Below are 22060 nucleotides of genomic sequence, written 5' to 3'. Positions count from 1 at the left end.
CATTGTCTTAATTTAATTTGAATTTTTTACGACTGCAATATCGTTTGCTGAAGCGCCTACAACTGCAATATGAGTGTCAATAGCGGAGGTAGGCCTCCTGATCCACCGCCCAGAAAACCTATTATATTCGATAGTCAAAATGATGCCGAACAAATGGAACTTTCTGTAAGTACTCCCATTCCAATAAATTTGACAACCAAAAACAACAACAACCAGTATCCAAATGATCCAAATACAACGAATATGAATGTTAATAATGAAACAAAACAGAACTTAAAAGAGGTAAGGCAAGCATTTTTATTTAACAGTAATGACCGAGGACCATATCACGTTTACATTGAAAACAGTTCTACGGATTTTAAAGGTAAAATAAATTCTTTAAAAATCGGTGAAATTATTTTGTTTAACTTTCCTGAAGCAGACAATATGATTTCCAGTATAGATGCCATCGGCCGTAATAGAATTAGAGTCAAATGCAAAGACTATAAAACTGCAAATAATCTTGTTAAAAACAAATCTCTGGAAATTTTTAGATCAAATAATTTGGATCTGTATATTCCAAAATTTATTTTACACAGACAAGGAGTTATTAGAGACATAGACATAGATTTCTCTAAAGAGTATATAAAAAATAAAATAAAACAGTATGATAGTCATTGTATATTTGAAATTGCAAACGTTAAAAGAATTACGCGTAAATTAGAGAAAATTGTTAATAAGGAAAAAATTGTCGAATATGTCCCTACTAAATCTTGTATTGTGACCTTTAAATCGCAAACGTTACCTAAGTATGTAGTCATAAATAAGGTTATTAAAGAAATTGAAGTGTATAAACAGAAAGTTCTGTTTTGTTTCAACTGTCTTAGGTACGGCCACCTAGGCAGTCAGTGTAGGAGTCAGCCAAGATGCAATAGATGCCAAGAACCTCATAATTCTAAAAATTGTACAAAAGTTGAGTTCACACAAGAATTCATATGCTAGTATTCTTAGGTCAAATATAACAAACAATGACACAAATTTTTCACAAAATTCACAACCTTCTACTTCTACCCAAGGAAATAACTTTGCTAAATTTATATTTAATCCTCAGACCAACACCAGTAGGCCAAATAAAAGGCAGAAGCCAAATAGTCCAGACCCAACTGATATATCCAGAAAAGAAATAATATCTGTAGGTTCCCCTCCAAAACATTCTGAGGGAATAGTTAAAAGTCAATTATATCAACAAAACTTAAACGTTGCAGATTCACAGTCAGAAGACTTAGATTCTTCTGTAATAAATGTCATTTTAGAATCGGTTCTTACAATTGTTAATTCAATTAAACAAAATAATAATTTTAATATTTCAAAATCTGATGTAATTCAGTTAATTAGTAACCATTTTAACCAAAATCTAACATCAAATTGCAGGCCTAACTAAAATAAACATATTACAATGGAACTGTCGTTCGGCAGTTGCTAATAAACAGAATTTAGAATATTTACTCCATCAGAACGACATCAGTATAGCTCTATTATCTGAAACCTGGTTCAAACCGGGAAAATATTATAATTTTAAAGAATTGAATTGTTTTCGAGCTGACCGCCCTGATGGATATGGCGGATGTGCCATCCTGTTGAAATCTAACATAAAATGTAAAGAAATAATTTTTCCAAATACGTATTCGTTTACATATAAGTGTATTTCCATTAAAATTTCACCTTTCAGAAAACGTTTACATATAATTTCTTTATATAATGAACCCAATAATAAAGTTTCAATTCAACAATGGATAAATTTTTTAGAAAATATATCAAAACCATTTATAATAGGAGGCGATTTTAACGCACACAATTTGGCGTGGGGTTGCGAAGTTGATGATAGATTAGGTAAAGATCTTCTAGATGCTATAGAATATTGTAATTTAGAATATTGAAACGATGGGTCTCCCACTCTCGCTATTTCCAAAAAACCTTCTGCTGTAGACTTAACCATTTGTTCCCGAGATTTTGCTTCTTATTTCCATTGGAATACTCTACTAGAACCTCATGGATCTGATCATGTGCCAATCATTATTTCATCACAAAGTTTCTCCGCAACAGAAGCCACATCCAGTAGAAAACATAGAATATGGAACCTTAGCAGAGCCAATTGGATGACTTATGCCAGTACTTTGGAAACAATGGAAGTTCCATTAATCTACGAAGAATTGTTAACAAATATAAACCAGGCAGCCAACATCGCTATTCCAAAATATTCCTCCATTAACGAAAAAAACAGAAGCCATATTCCGAAACCATGGTGGAATAATCAGTGTCAACTAGCAGCTGAAAGTAGAAAACATGCGTTCATTAATTATAAACAGAATCCAACGCTCCAAAATTTAATAGAGTATAAACGACTTGACGCTGTTGCAAAGAAAATCTTCAAACAGAAAAAAAAAGAAGAATTGGATTGATTTTTGCGAAAGCCTAAACTCAAGAACACCATTAAAAGATGTCTGGCGAAAAGTTAATTGTTTTAAAAACCGCAAACAAGCCAACAGACTACCTATTGATCCAGAAGATACATGGTTGCAAGACTTCCACAGAAAAATTGCTCCGGCATGGGTTCCAAATGACGACACCGTACAAGAAGATATTCAAACAGTATCCAGACAAAACCACAATTTTGACGAAAATTTTCATCTATGGGAATTGCATCGAGCCCTTGAACAAAGAAATAATACTTCTCCAGGTATAGACAATGTGTCATATTCGCTGTTGTACAACTTACCGATCGAACATAAAATTTCGCTACTAAACATTTTCAACAATATTTGGACAAATAAGATACCAGTACCAAATAGTTGGAAAGAATACCTGATAATTCCTATTAAAAAACCTGGCAAACCAGACCGTGATCCAAATTCTTACCGACCTATCTCCTTGTCTTCATGTCTTTTAAAAACATTCGAAAGAATAATTAAAAATAGATTTGAACATTGGTTAGAACACGATGGTATACTTCCAAGATCCCAATATGGTTTTCGCAAGTCTAGGTCTACTCAAGATGCAACTGCAGCTCTAGTTACGTCAATTCAGCTTAACTTTACAAGAAATAAGTCTACAGCAGCTGCGTTCCTTGACATTTCCGCTGCTTTTGATAATGTTAATTTAGACATTCTTTACAAAAAAATGTTGTATATTGGAATCCCTAATTCATCTGCTCTCTTTTTAAAATCTTTATATTCCAACAGATTAACTTATTTAAAAATTAATAATGATGAATTTTCATATCCTCGACTAACTAATATTGCATTGCCACAGGGGAGTATTTTAAGCCCGATTTTATACATCCTGTACAACATAGATCTTGAAGTAAGTATACCCAACAATACAAAAATTCTTCAATATGCTGATGATGTTGTTTTATATACAGAAGGAAAATTGGTAAGTAGATGTGAGGATAATTTAAAAGTCGCATTAGAAATCGTAAATCAGTGCTATGAAGAAGTAGGATTATCAATTTCTGACACAAAAACTGAGGTGTGTTACTTTACAAAAAAGCGTAGAGTTCCACAAGGCAATCTTAACGTTGGAAAATTTAATTTTCCAATTAAAAGCTGTGTTAAGTATCTTGGTACCTATCTAGACAGGAAATTGTCATGGAAAGATCACATTCATCATATTGTTAAAAAATCAGAAAACTCAATAAATATTTTAAGAGCTTTCTGTAAAACAAATTGGGGAGCAGACCCAAATATTGCTTTGATGTTTTACCGTAACATGATCAGACCCATTTTCGACTATAGCTGTCATTTGTTTGGATCAGCGACCAATACACTTTTAAATAAACTTGAAATTCAAAAAAATAAATGCTTAAGATTATGCCTAGGCTATTTAAAATCCACTCCAGTCCAAATAATGGAAAATGAAGCAGTGGAACCTCCATTGCATTTACGCCGCCAATTTCTCAGTGATAAATTTACAACTCGAATTCTGTCCAAAAAATGTAATTACCTTCAAGATCTACATGAGCTATCAGTTTTAGACCTCACTCATAGGTACTGGAGAACTAAAAAATCTATACCTGTGGTAGAAAGTTATCTAAGTATGGTAAAGTACAGTGAAGTTATCTATAAAAGCCAAATTCCGCCTTACTACAGTGCAATGACAAAAACATTATTTTCTAACAAGGTTAAAACATGTTATTTAAACTCACATTTACCGCCAAATATGTTTGATATACTTATTAGAGAAAAATGGTTAAATTTTCAGTACATATTTACCGATGGGTCAAAAGACGCAAATGAAGCAAATGGAACAAATGGTGCAGTATTCCACGAAAATAAAAATTACCATCATCAATATAGCCTACCTATTGAATGCTCAATATACACAGCAGTAATGTTTGCTGTTCAGTATGTACTACTGAATCCAACTAGCAATTATGTTATATTTACTGACAGTAAAAGCGTGGTGGACAGATTGAGTAACATTCAAACAGTCAAACACATAAACCACATTGAATTGAATATTCTTAAAACTCTGTTTGAAATTATACAATTAGGAGTAAATGTAACAATTGCTTGGATTAAGGGTCATTCGGGAATAAAAGGCAATGAAATAGTTGACAATTTTGCTAAATCAGCTTATGTGATCGGAGAAAAAATAAACAAAAATTTAATTCCAGCTTCAGATATTGATACTTTTAGCAGACAAAAACTTAAAAATAATTGGCAATTGCATTACAGAGAATGTAATACTGGCTCAAATTTTGCTCATTGTAACCCTAGAATATTCTCAAAAAGATGGTTTTACACAGAATATAACAGACATTTTATAAAGACCATTAATCGGTTGAGAGCCAATCATGCTCTTACGCCATCTTACATGCATAGAATCGGCTTGGCAGATACTCCCAATTGTACTTGTGGCAAAATCGGAGATCTAACACATGTCATATTAGAATGTCATTTAAACATAAATAACATAAACGACCTTTATAAGGAATTAAAAGATTTAAAATGTTTTTTCCCAATAAACCTAAATACTTTAATATTTACAAATGATATGGAAATTCTTCATCTCATTTATAAACATGTTAAATTATGTAAATACAAGTTGTAAACGTAATATGTAATAAATAGGCATAATTTGTTAATGTGGTTTGAAAAAATAAAAAAAAATAATATTAAAGAAAAAACACAAAATAAAATAATAAAAAAAATAATAATAATAAACAAAAAAAAAGAAAAAAAAAGGAACAAAAATAAAAAAGAATAGAAAAAAAAGAAGTAAGAAAAAGTGTTTCGCACAAATTAAAATATATATTAAAAAAAATAAAATAATTAAAAAAAAACAAAATAAAAAAAAGCTACACAATGTACCAATGTATCTATAAAAATAAAATTGTAGAATGTACTTATGTTATAAGAAATTTATGACTATGAATCTGCAATCAATCAGAAACAAGTCTGGCTAATTGGCTCTGCCAAAGCCATTTTTCAAAAAAAAAATTTAAATGTATTTTTTAATGCCACTTCATTTTTCACTTCAGCCCAAATTATCTCAATGGGTCAACTCACAATGATATGGAGGCAACCGCAGTACAATTTGACCATTTGTTTTAGCCATCTCATCAGTTATATACATACATATTATACTCATTTTTATTTAATCGTATCAAATGTAATAGTTCTGACCTAACCATCTCCAAATTGAAAGGAATATTTTTTATTTCTAACCATTCCTGCATGTCTTTCTTTTTTGATGATGTTGTCGGAATTTTTTCTAATTTTCGGCTGTGGTATGATGCATTATCCATTACAATAACAGCGTTTTTTGGTAATTTTTGCAGGATATTACTAAACCAATTTTCTAAAAAAGATGCATTCATTTCTTCATGGTAATCTTCTGTCTTTCTTCCCTCAAAAAGTAAAAGTCCTTCATTAACAAAACCTAACTCTGATCCAATAGGTAAAACTATGAGGCGTTTTCCTTTCCGTGATGGATTTTTCAAACCAGTAGACAACCCCTCAATAAAAGCCTGTCTACGGTTTTTTTATATCGGTGTCTACCCACACATTTTCTTTGGTGTGACCTTCATTTACCTATGTTTCGTCAAGGTAAGAAATTGGTTTACCTTGACTTCTGTATTTTTTTTATAGAAGTTAAGTAACGACGTCTTCATCTTATGATATCATCACGTTCGATAAGATGACTTCTTCGACTTCTCTTTAAGTACCCACAAAATAATAAAATGTGTTTAAAATGTTTAAAACACTCATAACATAGGTATATTATTATAATAAAAACAATTGGTATTCCGCGATTATTTGGTATAAAAATACCAAAAATACAAAAAAACTAGGTTGAAGAAAGTTTAATTTCAAAATTCAAAATCGGTATATATAAAAAAATACATTTTCTCGACTTCCAATCAAGCAATTTTCTTCATTTTTTTTAATCTGAGGTAACTCGAGTAGAGCCACCTAAATAGTGCATAATTAAATCCAAAATATGCTTTAGTTTTGTTATAATAAATTAATTTATTTATAACAAAATAAAACTACATTTTTTCCTATGTTGTAGAATGTTTTTTAGAAAAACTTACCACACGTGTACCTGTTAACGTTATAAATACAAATATTCTTATTTGAATGTTGTATAATTATTTAGACAATCTTTGTTTAAACAAATTGAAAATTTTTGTTGATTTTTTTTACCGGGCGGGGACTGATCGGTTTTAGCGGCTCTGATTTCGCTTCAGAAGAATATGACATCTGTGTTTATATTTCCTTGATGAAATAAAGACTATTTAATTAAATAAATATTGTTTAAATAATTATACAGCTTTCAAATCAGACAATTTGCATTTAGAGCGTCTACAACATAGGAGAAAATATCCTCTAATTGATTGCCTAACCCAGACATAATATGAATATTTTTTGGGTTGCACTTATTATTTACTATTAATTGTGGCTAACCCATATTTACTTACTTAAAATTTATTTGCCTCAAGAATTTATATAATGATGAACGACACATGTTTGGAAGATCTGGGCGGTTGTTAACTTCACTTAAAATTTTATTTAAAGTGGGCATTTCGTTCTTGAAAAAGAAGCTGTGTACTATCTGTCGTACAGATGTTTTAACTTTTTCATCATATCTTGAAAGTACAGCAGGTCTATCGCAAATATTTTTAGGACATCTTACAGTTCCAGTCTGCTTATATTCCTTAATGGTTCTGTAAATCGTTGAATTCGTAACACCTAAAATTAGCACATTAGGTACTTTCTTTGATTTTAACAATCGGTATTCTGAAAAACTTACCTGTTGCCTGCTTTATTTTTGCTACCATGGCTGTTATTTTCATTCCAGGATCATCAATTTTATTTGTTTGTACATATTTATAATGAATTGTTTTTCATTTGATGATAAATGTCGACCCAAATTCACTCCGCGTTTTTTAGGTGGAGAAGGGTAATTACCACTAGTACTCGGCATTGAATCCATATTTTTATCGTAATGACACTGATATGACGCTAAATAGTTCTAAAAAGAACTGTTTTTTATATAAATGCAGACGAAAACTCAAAAAATTATAGGAATAACGCAAAAAACACAAAAACTCGATATAATTTTTGAATTTTAAATAATAGTGTCAATTTCAGAAATGTCAATGTCATAATTTAGTGGAGTAAACTCGGCTGCGGTTGGACCAATTAGAAACAAGCATTAAGGCGCGGTAAATTTAAATCACTCCTCTTGGTAAAAAGCAAACAATAGTAGAAGCGGAGTTGTAGCTAATGAAAGTAGGTTCTTATTCGTTCAATTCCAAATCGAACACTTCAAAGTGAAATAACCAAAAAAGGGAGCACTTTTCGGGAAAAACTCAATACAACTTTTTTTTAAAGTGTTTAAAAAAGGTTTATTTTTAATTTTTTTAACTAAAAGTGAGTTATGCTCAAAATATTGTTGCTCTATTTTATATTTTGCTAAAAAAAAATCGCGAAAATCACCCCCTAATTAGCATCCCGAATAAAATTAATCGTTACCGCTACACAAGTTACTTTGCTTATGTATTCTTTATAATAATCTATAAGTTTCATTGGTCCAAACTGTTCATTTTTGAAAAAAATTGGTTTTAAAATAATTTGTTTTTATTTTTAAAAAAATTCAATGTTTTTTTCAAAATAACTTAAATCTTAAACACTAAAAAAATGTACGTTTTGATTTTCTAAAATTTTGGAATTTTTTGTTTTCCTAGTAGACTAAAATTGGTTATGCTATGACTGTTTAAAATTTGTATACACTCATGATTAGTGACTCGTTCAAGCAATTTTAACTACAGCCTTTTCAAAAACAAGCAGTTTGAACAGTTGAAATTTACAGATCATACAGGGTGAGTCATGAGGGACTGTACATACTCCTACCTCGTATAGAGGTGTACATACTCCTACCTAGTATAGATGCCCCCCTATGGGGAATAACAAATGACCATTAAAAAGTGCCTGCTCCCATTGTTTACTAATATACAGGGCGAGTTTCACATTTTGACAGAAATTTATATTCGTCATAATTTTTGAACGGTCAGATCGATGTCTCTCTTATTTCGGTCAATCGTTACACTATTACCACCTAATGAATTGATTTATTCAAACTAGAAAAAAATCAGGTCCGGCTTTAAAAAATTAGTTCGTTTGGGTCTTAGAAAAAATATCACCCTGTATACGCTTTTTGAAAACTCTAATACGAATTTTACAAATTAGAAAAATAGGCAATTAAAATGACATTTTTATTTTTTCCCCACACGATTACTTAATTTTTATAAAAAAATCAAATTTGACTATAAATTAAAAGTTTGGCAAAGTGAACCATAGATTAAAAAAAATTAACTTTTATTACAATAATTAATTTTTTTTTAAACAAATATTTAATTTATCTTACCATCCAATCAACTGACTTATTCAAACTAGAAAAAAATCAGGTCCGGCTTTAAAAAATTAGTTCGTTTGGGTTTTAGAAAAAATTTCACCCTGTATACGTTTTTTGAAAACTCTAATATGAACTTTACAAATTGGACAAATAGGCAAATAAAATGGCTTATTTATTTTTTCCCCACACGATTACTTAATTTTTTATTAAAAAATCAAATTTGTCAAAATCGGAATTTTACAATAAAAATAAACAACGTTTTTCTTAAAATTAAAAGTTTCACCATTTTTTTTTCTATAACACGCTTAGATCTAAAACTCCCCATAACAATTCTCTTTGAACTCTATAGTTTAACATAGACGTGATCAAATAGATAAATTTTAAATTTTTTCACTTAATTTTTGCGATTTTACTTTGCAATTCACGAATCTGCCCCTTTTATTTTTAAAAATTCATAACTTTTACGAGAAGAAGACTGAAAGTCTACAACAATTTTCATAGTCTTCACAATGGTAAGAGATATGTGCTGTAAAAATTTCGGAAAAAAAATATTAAAATGGAACAGAGTTGTAGCGAGTTAAACCGTGATTTCGTTTTTTTTTTCATTTTTAGTTTAAAATTCCGATTTTGACAAATTTGATTTTTTAATAAAAAATTAAAATTAATAAAATTAAATTAAAATTGGTCTAATTTGTAAAATTCATATTAGAGTTTTCAAAACGTGTATACAGGGTGAAATTTTTTCTAAAACCAAAACAAACTTTTATATCCGGGGATTTTTTTCTAGTTTGAATAAATCAGTTGATTGGGAGGTAACATAATTAAATATTTGTTCAAAAAAATTTATTTTTGTAATAAAAGTTATTTTTTTTTAAATCTATGGTACTTACACTTTACCAAACTTTTAATTATTCGTAGTCAAATTTGATTTTTTTATAAAAAATTAAGTAATCAAGTGGAAAAAAAAAAATAAATATGCCATTTTAATTGCCTATTTGTCTAATTTGTAAAATTCATATTAGAGTTTTCAAAAAGCGTATACAGGGTGAAATTTTGCTAAGACCCAAACGAACTAGTTTTTTAAAGTCGGGCCTGATTTTTTTTCTAATTTGAATAAATCAGTTGATTAGGTGGTAATAGTGTAACGATTGACCAAAATAAAAGACACATCGATTTGACCGTTCAAAAATTATGACGAATACAAATTTCTGTCAAAATGCGAAACTCGCTCTGTATACTATTAAACAATGGGAGCAGACACTTCTTAATGGTCATTTGTTATTCCCCATAGGAGCCTCTATACGAGGTAGGAGTATGTACAGTTCCTCATGACTCACCCTGTATAAAGAATACATAAGCAAAATAACCTGTGAGGCGGTAACGATTAATTTTATTTGTGATGCTAATTAGGGGGTGATTTTCGCAATTTTTTTACAAAAAAAATAAAAGTGACTAACAATATTTTGAACGTAACTTATTTACTTTTAATGTTTTTTTTACAAACAAAAATAAACCTTTTTTAAACACTTTTAAAATGTTTTAATGAGTTATCCCCGGAAAGTGCTTCGTGTTTTGGTTATTTCGCCTTGAAATATTTGATTTTAAATTTGACGAAGAAAAGCCTACTTCTATTAGCGATAACTCTTCTTTTTACTTTTTTATAAGCCATATTTTAGCTAAGAATATTTGTTTCCAGAAAGTACTTAATTTTTGAGTTATTTGCGAAAAACCGTTTAAAAGCATGTTTTTCTTTATTAAAAATGAAATATTCATTCTCAAATAACTCAAAAACTATTGCGGACTTATTTTGAATGTACGTATATTTTTTCACTCCCGAGAAGGGTATTCCCCTCGCTTTTTGTAAAATGAAATAATAAACAATTTCAACTACCTATTCCCAAATTTTCATCCTTCCTTTATTTTTTTGGAGGTTTTCGTAAAGTTTTGTGTTCCTTGATCGGGCTAATAGGTCTACAACAAATAAAAACGTAGTCAGCTACCTGGATATTTCAGTGTTCTGTGAAAATCCTTATATCTCTGGACTACAGTCCGTCTAATTTACTTACCGTTGCATGTCATTATCTACGTTAGAGATCTAAGTTGACATTATTGCCTAATTACAAAAAATTCTTGAATTAATTTTAAATCAAATACATCACACAATTTTTGCGGAAGTGGATTATACAGCAAAACAAACTAATATTCAATGTAAATAAATAAAAACTTTAGAAATAGAAAACAAGAATTAAGTTATAATCTTACGTTAAAGTACATAATAAAACAGTAAATATAATGAAAAAATACTTATAGTAAAGAATATAAACAAATATTAAGTGTCATCACCGCAACTGTCAAATAAATGTTACCAATTTATTCCAAAATATCACCTTCGTTCGATCATAGTTACAGGGTATTCCGAACAAATGTGCTTCATAAAAACGCTTTATAATCCATTTATACAAATTAAATGAAACATATTATTGTGCATTTCTTTAAGTTAACATTAATAGAAATCTTTAAATATTATTTCTACGCGTATATAATAAAATATGTCTGGTGGCTGTAATGCAAGTGTACTCGGCAAAGTGATTTTAAAAAAGAACACACCTACCGCCTAAATATTTCGCGTTGGTATCATGTGATGTCTCGGGCTATGACGCGGATGACGTGCAACGGTAAGTAAATTAGATGGAGTATATATAATATAGACTCTTGACATTGAAAAATTAATGACTCACTTACTAATAAGTACGGGTATAGTCGGTTCACTAAACTCACGACACAACTGGCTAGTTATTTTGGTAGGTCATTTTTTTGTTTTTGGTAAATTTTCCCAAAATTGGTAAAATTACTAACTATGTAGTAATTATTTTTTTGCCAATTTTACCAAATTGACAAAATTACTTACTAAAATCACTAGCCAGTTGTGTCTGAGTTTAGCGAACCGACTATACTAATTTTTATGTATTTTAAAAGAGAATATTATTAAACCAAAGCTATACTCACTGAAATGGACGGTTGTATGTGACTTCATAATATCTATTATGTGAAAGTAAACTTGAATTGGGGATTTAATTATTATATTGAACTATAAATATTGACAAAAAAAGAAAAATAATTTAATTCTTGTATTTATGCTAGAAATTTTATTTAGAAAATTAGTCACATTAAATGGTAAATACTTATGTTTAGTAACAAAAAATAAAAAAACGTATCCATAAATCAAAAACCAGAAACAAAAAATGCAATTGTATATTAAAAAAGGAATTATCAAACTTTGACCAAAACACATTATTTTTTATTGTATTAGAGCTTACAATGAACTGCCAAACAATTTAAGAGAATGAAATCTAAATAAGGTTAAAAAATAAAAATTAAGTTGTACTATATTGTAGCTAATACTACACAGTTACCTACATTGAAATGAAATATTTATGTTACGTAAATTAATAAAGAAATGTAGATAAAATTTACAATGATAAATTATGAGCAATCCCGCGAAGAATCTCCAAAACAGGTCTATTTGGACGATTATTAAAAACAGTCATTATTCTGTTTTCTCTTTCAATTGTGGTTTTCTTACGTATTGGTGCAGGTTGTCCACGAAGTACACATTCCACTTGATAATCGGTGTTTTGTTGTTCTTTTTTGAATTCAGAAATTATTCTGTACACTCCAACATGTGCTCGCCCAATTACACATTCCCACCTTCTGTGCCAAGCCTACATAATTAATTTACATAAGCCATGTACATAATTAATTTCGAACCAATTAGTTACAGCTGCAGATTCTTCTGGCAAATTTGGTTTCAAAATATCAAATCCATTGGGTATTTCTTCAGCCGGAAGAAAAGCTAATGCACTCATTTGTTTCAATAATTAACTAAATCCTTCGTCAGCACCATAGCGAGCAGCTAACCCACTTGATTGAATTTTGCGCCAAATACACTTTCCAAAATGAAAAAAATACACTTTACTTGTCGCAGAATCAAATTCCCTTCTTGACGCATTTATTGCAGCTAATTCCAAGTCAGTTAATATAACTTGTGGCCTTAATTCAATGTCACAATCATCAGCAAAATCAATTAAATCTGAACTAGTGGAACAATACTTGAATTTTCTCCATTGCCAATGGACGCATGTATTGTGTATAATTGATAAAAAAACATTTGGAACCGTTTTAAACGTACCGTCCGCGCTGATGATAAACGTTGTACATTATTTTGGGTGGTAAATAAAAGAATTCTTTCGTTACCCAATAACGAATCCCTAACCAGAAATGGTTCATTGTTGAATGAATTTCGCAGCTCATTAGGAATAACAACATTTTCTAACGTCTGTGGTTCTCGTGGTTGATTTTTTCTTCTGACATTTGTAACTTTTTTTCGAAGAGCGTTTTTTGATGGAAAATATGGTTGATTGACTTGTTGAGTTGTTGTTATGGTGTTCTGAATAATTTGGCACGGCAAATCTGCAGTTTCTTTGGCACTTAATTTTAAATTATTTACAGCAGTTGCTACAGCTATTGCACTAGCCTGCGGCGCGTGGTTATGTTCCCCGACTTTTTTAAGATGAAGGTTTTGATTTATTAATTTGGTGGTTGCTCTTCCTTTACAATTTTCTGATTTCTTTTTATCACAACACCAATAATACATGTCTTCACGATTCTTGTCTTTCACCATTAAATAACCGCGAATATTAATTTTAACACCACCCTTCTGGGAAAGTACAATTTCACAAATCTCGTCCATACTAGGAACTACTTGAGACTAACAATGAATAACCGTCTTGCTTAGTTGAAAGCTCAATTACTTATGAAAATGAGCAAATTTAATACTTCAACTGTAGAGGAAGGGGTAGAATTCGTTGGGAATTTTCTAGAAATAATTCAAAGAAATACAATTTTGGAGATTTCCTTAACAAACTGAGAACCCGTCTTAACAGGCCCGTGTAAAGGTTTATCAAGATCCAAAATTGAGATCAAGACATATTCATTTAATTCTTAAATGTAATAGAAACAAAACCAAAACATACACATTTGTTTACATTTTAGTAGCTCACCTAGATTTGTTAGAAGCACCAGTCGACAATAATGCATAGTCAACTAATTCATATTTTCGTAAATCATGGTCAAAGCTGAGTCGGCAATATAAACAAACTACGTTACAAGTTTGTTTATATATACATGAAGGCATCGTGATTCATTCTAATTGATTCGTTTTTTTTTGTTTCATGGGATATACTTGGGTGTGAATTAGCCAGTCACAACTTTTTGATTTCTATTCATACATAAAGAAGGCAATGAGGTCCTTAGAGTTCCATAGCAAACTCTTCCACAGCTCTCTACTCAGTTCAAAAGCTGCAGCTGGCCGCTATGGACTGTCCAAGTTGCTCACCACATTTTTCCATTATACATCTTCTTCTTCTTTTTTCATATGAATATAATATATCAAATTATCAGGATTAAAAGTTTAGAGGTTAATTTTAGTTTCACAGATAAATTTCATTAAACAATCATATTTTATATTTTGGCTATTCAGAGACAATAGATGGGATACATTGAAAGGTGGAAAACATTACATTTTATTAAATCTTCGATTAAATTATAGGTGTATGGAATGTATTTTGTGCACTCAAAGAAATAAATAAAGTATGAGCGAATAGTGTATTCCTAACAACCAACCCTCTTCTCAGAGTAACTACCCCATTACAACAACCTTATTCTTTTATATGGCGATCCTTTGGAGAGAACCTTTGGACTTCTGATACAAGGACAAAGATGGAGAAAAACTGGAAATGTAGACGTAAAATTGGGGTAAAGTACGATAGCCACATATTATGTAGAATATAAGCTGATATGGAATATGGAGTTAGAGAGGCCACCCACACGGGAGAAATGACGTAGACGTCGGCAGGAACGAGGTCTGGAGACATGGGAGCCACGCCCAACGTCAAGAGGACCAGACTTCATGGACAATAGTGGACAATGGAAATAGTGTAAACGTGAGTAACTTTTAAGCTATTTTTTTCATTGCATACAGTCTCACATACACGTATAATTTTCTTTTTTATTAATAATATAGTGTAAATGCATAATATATAGTTATTTTGGGATAAATTAGGATTAATGATTTTTAATGCAATTAGTAAATTAGGTCTAGTTTTTCGTAATATTCATTTCAAGAAGCATTTATTTGACCATTTACTTGATATTTTAACTACTTAAGTGATGTTACGTTTTATTTTTTGAAAATAGATGAACTTTGTTTTAAATACCTAGATAGAACTTTTTAAAAGTATTTACGGTTTTTATTTACATAATAACTATTTTTAACTCAATGCGAGTACATATTATACATAAATCTATTTTTAACTTGAACGGATCAAAATGCTATATCAGGATTTTATTTGGCATATTATATTGTTGTTACCTGACCCTGAAAGAGTCAGAAATACATACATCAGGAATTTGCTGAATAGAGTTTTACGCATTACATAAGACAAAAAATTACTGAAATTATACACTAGGAAAGGTGAATTAGAAATATTTTTAATGGAATTACGATAATGAAGAATTTTGAGAATATAAGAAACGACAAAGAAATAAACGGTTTAAAGAAGAAAAAGTAAATACAAACATGATGGACGAGAATAAGTTTCACGGAAAATATGAGTTCCGATATTATGGGACCGATGAATCAATATTTAGAGAATTTTTTTTACCAATGACAAGACAAAGAAACATTAAAGACGAAAAAAATTAAAAATATGACTACGGAAAAGAAATTAAATTATTTATATACAAGGATATACAAGAATTTTTATACAATGAATTTATGAAGAAATGATGTAAGAAAATGATATAAAAGTAATGATGTAAGAAGAAAAATAAACACATATAAGTTATAATGACGTAAGGAAGTTTATATATTAACAAGAAAATCCCATTGGAGGGAAAAGGACAAAACAAGATTGACAAATAAGACTTAAAAGTTATCATAATGAAAGACATGTTTATTAAGGTAAAGAAGATTTAATGACAAAGATATGGAAAACCGAATAATTGAAGAGACTGTTGTATAGTAAAAAGTACTATTTAAGAAAAATACTTTGTATTGCTTTAGGCACACATTAACCCAACACAGATGCGAAACCCTGGCGATAACTCTGGTACCGAGTTTTGGTAAACTCCTCCCACTTTGAGTTACCAAAAGGGTAGTCGCTTAGTATGTAGGCTTAAGCTTATTGTCAGTTCCTGAATAACTTCGACAGTACATGCGCTTATTGTAGTGTTAAATTGATGGGCTGATTATTGGGAATTTTTTCTATTTATCAAGTCTGTTTAAATAGTTTTGTTATATTTTTAAAAATGGTTGGATATACGTGTATTTGTGAAGGGTGTTCATCTAAGACGGGTCAAGGAATATCATTTTTTAGATTGCCAAAGGATGAAGTAAGGTATGTAGTATCATTAATAAATTGATATACTGTCTAAATACTGATTAAGCGGCATATTACTTATATTATATTAATTATATTAATCTCGAAACTTACACAAAATGATTACTCAAGCTATGTGCGTTAGAAATAGTTCAAATAAACTGCGCGTCATAGAAAACGGGCACCCTAAAAAATGGGTAATTTTTGAGGTTGCGTATCTCCTAAACTTGTTATCCGATTTAAGTGATTTTTTGAATATCTTATAGCCTTATTCTTTGTCAATATTTCTGTAATAATATTTTTGCTAAACAGGTAAATTTTCATTGTATACCGGGTGTACGAATCAAACTGTGTTTTTTTCTCAAAATTCACAACACCCTGTGGAATATCCTAGCATTTATAAAATAGTGAAATTAAAACCCAACTATTGCCTCAGGTTTTCTCAACATTTTGTTTTTTGATTCATTCGCTTATGTTGGATAATACAAAAGTTAGGTTTTTTAACAATTAGCCACGTTCTTTTTCAGTACAGGGTGTTTCTAAACAAGTGCGACAAACTTTAAGGGGTAATTCTGCATTAAAAAATAATGACAGTTGGCTTTATAATCGTATGTCCGCAAATGCTTCATTTGCGAGATACGGGATGTTGAATTTTTTCCTTACAAACTGACGATTTATTTATTGCTTTAAAACCGGTTGAGATATGCAAATGAAATTTGGTGGGTTTTAAGACGTAGTTATTGCACATTTTTTGATATACAATTAAGAATTTTATATTCACCATTGGCGTGCATACGGGTAATATGATCGGTCATATTACCCGTATGCACGCCAATAGTGAATATAAAATTCTTGATTGCAAGTCAAAAAATTCGCAATAACTACCTTTTAGAACCTACCAAATTTCATTTGCATATCTCAACCGGTTTTAGGGCAATAAAATAAATCGTCAGTTTGTAAAAAAATTCAACATCCCGTATCTCGAAAACGAAGCATTTGCGGACATAAGTTTATAAAGCAAACGGTCATTATTTTTTATGCAGAATTGCCCCTTAAACTTTGTCGCACTTATTTACAAACAACATATACTGATGAAGAACATGACTAGTTGTTAAAGTACATAACTTTTGATTATCCAACATAAGAGAATGAATCAAAAAACAGAATGTTCATAAAACCTGAGGCTATAGTCGGGATTTAATTTCAGTATTTTATAAAGGCTAGAATATTCCACAGGGTGTTGCGAACTTGAGAAAAAAACACAGTTTGATTAGTACACCCGGTATACAATGAAAATTTACCTGTTTAGCAAAAATATTATTACAGTGATATTGACAAAGAATAAGGCTATAACATATTCAAAAAATCACTAAAATCGGACAACAGGTTAAGGAGATACGCGACATAAAAAATGACCCATTTTTTAGGGTGCCCGTTTTTTATGACGCGCAGTTTAGTATTTTTTCAAGAAATATTTTGATAAATTTTAGTTACTAGTAAGAATGAATAATGCCCTGTTATTGAAGATAGTCAAAATATTCTTAAAAAATAAAAGAGATATTAACAAGACATTAAATTTTTATTAAAAAACATCTTATGTTATAGGAGTGAGCTATGGTTAAAACCTACTAAAAGACAAGATTTGTTAGAGGAGGATTTAACTAGATACAGAATTTGCGAAAAGCATTTTGAAAATAAAAATTTTTATGCACATCTTCACGACGACAACTCTCGTATGACAAATCTTTGCCGTCAATGTTTACCGAATCTAAAGATATCTGCGCGAAACGTCTGAGGAGCCGCCGAAAAAAGTTCAAATATTGTCAGGTAAAAAATTAAGTAAATATCAATAATTTCAATAATAAAAAGATATGAAAACCTATACAGAAGTAAAAACTTCAAATTGTATTTTGGTATAAAATAGACGTATTTTTTGTATTTTATTGTATTTTATTTTGTATTTTTTATAAAATAGATATATTTTTACGTAAAAATTGTATTTTTGTTAAACTATGGTATACAGCCAACTATTGGGATTTTTCCATTGATTTTATTTTAAAAAGATATGATTTTTCAGATAATAGAATAACGCCTGCGGCGGAAAATTTACAGGTAATATCCTCTAAACAAGTTTCTATCAGCCCCAGTAAGGGACACATTTCTACAAGAATTACAAAAGATGTTTCCCAGTTATCACCTTCAGTATCATTACAAACACCAGCATCTTTTATGTATAACTTGCCACGTGAATCTAAACTGAAATGTAAAATCAGGTTTTTAAAAAGAAAACTTTTGAATAGAAAAATAGGATGTAAAAACAAAACGGTACAAAACAAGAGTAAGAGCAGTTTAAAAATTTATGTGACAAATTTCTTAATAAATCATTGGCTGAAATCGTAAAAACTCAGGCACTGTTGCAGAAAAAAGTCCCAAAGGCCAGAAGATATTCTCAGGAATACAAACAATTCGCTCTCACATTATACTTTTTTGGACCCAAAACTTATCACTTTTGGAAAAAATTCTTTATTTACCAACTAAACGGTGTTTATACAGGGTGTCCCGAAAAGATTGGTCATAAATTATACCACACATTCTGGGGTCAAAAATAGTCCGATTAAACCTAACTTACCTTAGTACAAATGTGCTCACAAAAAAAGTTACAGCTCTTTGAAGTTACAAAATGAAGATCGATTTTTTTCAATATATCGAAAACTATTAGAGATTTTTTATTGAAAATAGATATGTATCATTCTTATGGCAGGATCATCTTAAAACAAAATTATTGTGAAATTTGTCCACCCCCTACAAATTTTATGGGGGTTTTGTTCCCTTAAACCCCCCCAAACTTTTCTGTGCGTTCCAATTAATTCATTATTGTGATACCATTATATAAACACAACGTTTTTAAAACTTTTTTCCCTCTTAGTATTTTTTCGATAAGCCAAATTTTATCGAGATGCGGCTTCTTTTTTAATATGTTTACATAAAAAGTTTATGGGGGTTTTGTTCCTTTAAACCCCCCAAATGTTTGTGTACGTTCCAATTAAACTATTGTTGGGGTACCATTAGTTAAACACAGTATTTTTAAAACTTTTTTGCCTCCTAGTCTTTTTTTGGTAAGTCACCCTTTTATCGAGATGTGGCTTCTTTTTCAAAATATACCTAAAAATGTAAATTATAAATAAATTTTCAGATTATTAACAGGTTTCTATAATCGTACTTAGCATGTAAAAATATGTGGTAGATTCGACAAATATTCAAAATATCTCGATAAACACTGGCTTATCGAAAAAGTACGAAAAGGCCAAAAAGTTTTAAAAACATTGTGTTTAACTAATGGTGCCACAATAATAATTTAATTGGAACGTACACAAAAGTTTGGGTGGGTTTAAGGGAACAAAACCCCCATAAAATTTTTATGGGGTGCACAAATTTCAAATTTAATTTTTTTTTTAAGATTTTGCTGCCATAAGAACTCCACATGTTCATTTTCAATAAAAAAGCTCTAAAAGTTTTCGATATATGAAAAAAAAATCGATTTTCATTTTGTAACTTCAAAGGGCTGTAACTTTTTTTGTGTGCATTATTGTATATAGGTAAGTCATGCTCAATCAACCTATTTTTGACCACAGAATCTCTGGTATAATTTATGACCAATCTTTTCGGGACACCCTGTATAATTAAATTTGATTATATAATTAAATAACCTGGAACTTGAAAATTATTATATTAACAACACTTTATCTGGTTTTGTTCTGGAAGGCCATACCTGAAATTCCCAAATTACTGTCACTTTTCTAATACCTAGTTTACTTTCTCTTGTTTTGTTAAGGACAAAACTTTGCTTTGTTTTGTTTTGTACATAGTTTACTTTCTCTTGTTTTGTACCTACCTAGAATTCCCAAATTACCCTATATTTATATCGTGTTCACTTCCAAGCAACTTTTTATTATTTTTCAATATACACAGAAATTTAATAAATGACCATTTATATATCAATCTTTAACGATTGTCACTTTTCTAACAGTTAGTTAACTTTCTCTTGTTTTGTTAAGGACATACCTAGAATTCCCAAATTACCTATTGTATTTTTATTTCCTTTTTTGTTTAACACATAAATTTATTAAATGACCAATGTTTTGTTAAGTTTTGTTTGTCTTAATTTTTAGTGTAAATATAGTAAATATCAAATCAGGTGTAAAAGTAAGTATTATATACCAAATGAACTATTTTGTAAGTTATCAATTGTATTGGTGCAAACACTTAGTTTCAAGGTTACCAATTTTTGTACCGGCATTATAGCATAGCTTTCGCATCTGTGTTGGGTTAATCTGTGCTTTAGGTAATATATAGACAATTAGTATAATATAGTATATGTACCGCCGAAGCGAGTTCGAGTTTGGCATATATGAGTTCGAGTTTGGCAAGCAAAGCGAGAGGTCGTGTGGCCGGTGTATTGGCGATAAGGTAATTTCGGATTCGAATCCTATCACAATAAAAACACCGGTTTTTAGAAGACCTATCGTTATCGATAATCGTTAAACTTAAAAAGCGTTCTTGTGCGAAATAAAAATAAACTTCTAAGTGTATAATAATAATATTTATATTAGTGCTAAGGATAACATTTAACATTTAATTTAAAATGGCCAGTGGCGGAACAGGAACAATCCGAAAGGAAACCTATAGAAAGAATGAAGAACTATCTGATAGTAGCGACGAAGAATCTAAGAAGAAAAATATAAAGAAGATAAATTATATTTTGAAAAGAGTAACCTGACGAGACGAACACCGAATAAAAGCAACGACACAAATGAAATGATGATAAAAATAATGCGGGAAGTTATGTGGAGAAATGATGAAATGATGGCAGAAATAAGAATCATACGGAAAGACCAAAAAGAAACGATGGAATATATTAAGGAGCTGAAAGAAAAAAACGAAATAATATAGTATTAAAAGGCCTAACACTAGATCCTACCGACGGAAAGCCTGTAAAGGAGTCAGTAGAACACTTCATAGGAAGAAATCTGAAATTAGAGGTCAAACTGAGAGGAGCGCTGAAGATCGACGACCAAATCTTTGTAGCAGAAATGGAAAACCTAACGGATAAGCTGAGTGTACTAAAAACAAAGGAAAACTGAAAAATCTACAGGGACAAAAGGTGTATATAGAATCAGATTTAACAAGAAACGAAAGAGAAATACAAGCAAAAATTAGCAAAATGGCAAAAGACAAAGGTAATACTACTATAATGGGATTTATCTCATTATATAGATATTTTAGAAATCCTTAAATTACCTTAAAGTATTCGTTAGATATTTATTTATAAAACAATAAACATTACGCATATTTGTTATAATAATTGCAAAGTAAAACACCTTAGTTAAAGTCCACGTTTTGCTTAGATCAACAAGGTCGATTATTCATTTTGACACACTAACGAGAATATATACAAACATATTTACATAACGAAGTATTTGATAAATATGAGAACACGGTCAGATTTGAGCATTAGTGGGTCAGTAGAGTTAGTTAGCTAGGCTTGGGAGGTTGCTGCAGTTAGAGCAGAATAATGTCACCTATCAACTGAATACATTTATATGGTATTACTTCAAACAAAATAAAGTAGTTGTGAGTACATAGTGTATTCCTGATAGTCAATCCCATCACCAGGATAGTGATGGGATTATATATATAATAGATACTCCACTTACCACCAT

This window comes from Diabrotica virgifera, chromosome 9, assembly GCF_917563875.1.
Source record: "Diabrotica virgifera virgifera chromosome 9, PGI_DIABVI_V3a".
Classification (NCBI taxonomy): Eukaryota; Metazoa; Arthropoda; class Insecta; order Coleoptera; family Chrysomelidae; genus Diabrotica; species Diabrotica virgifera.
Note: the sequence above shows the minus strand (reverse complement) of the source record.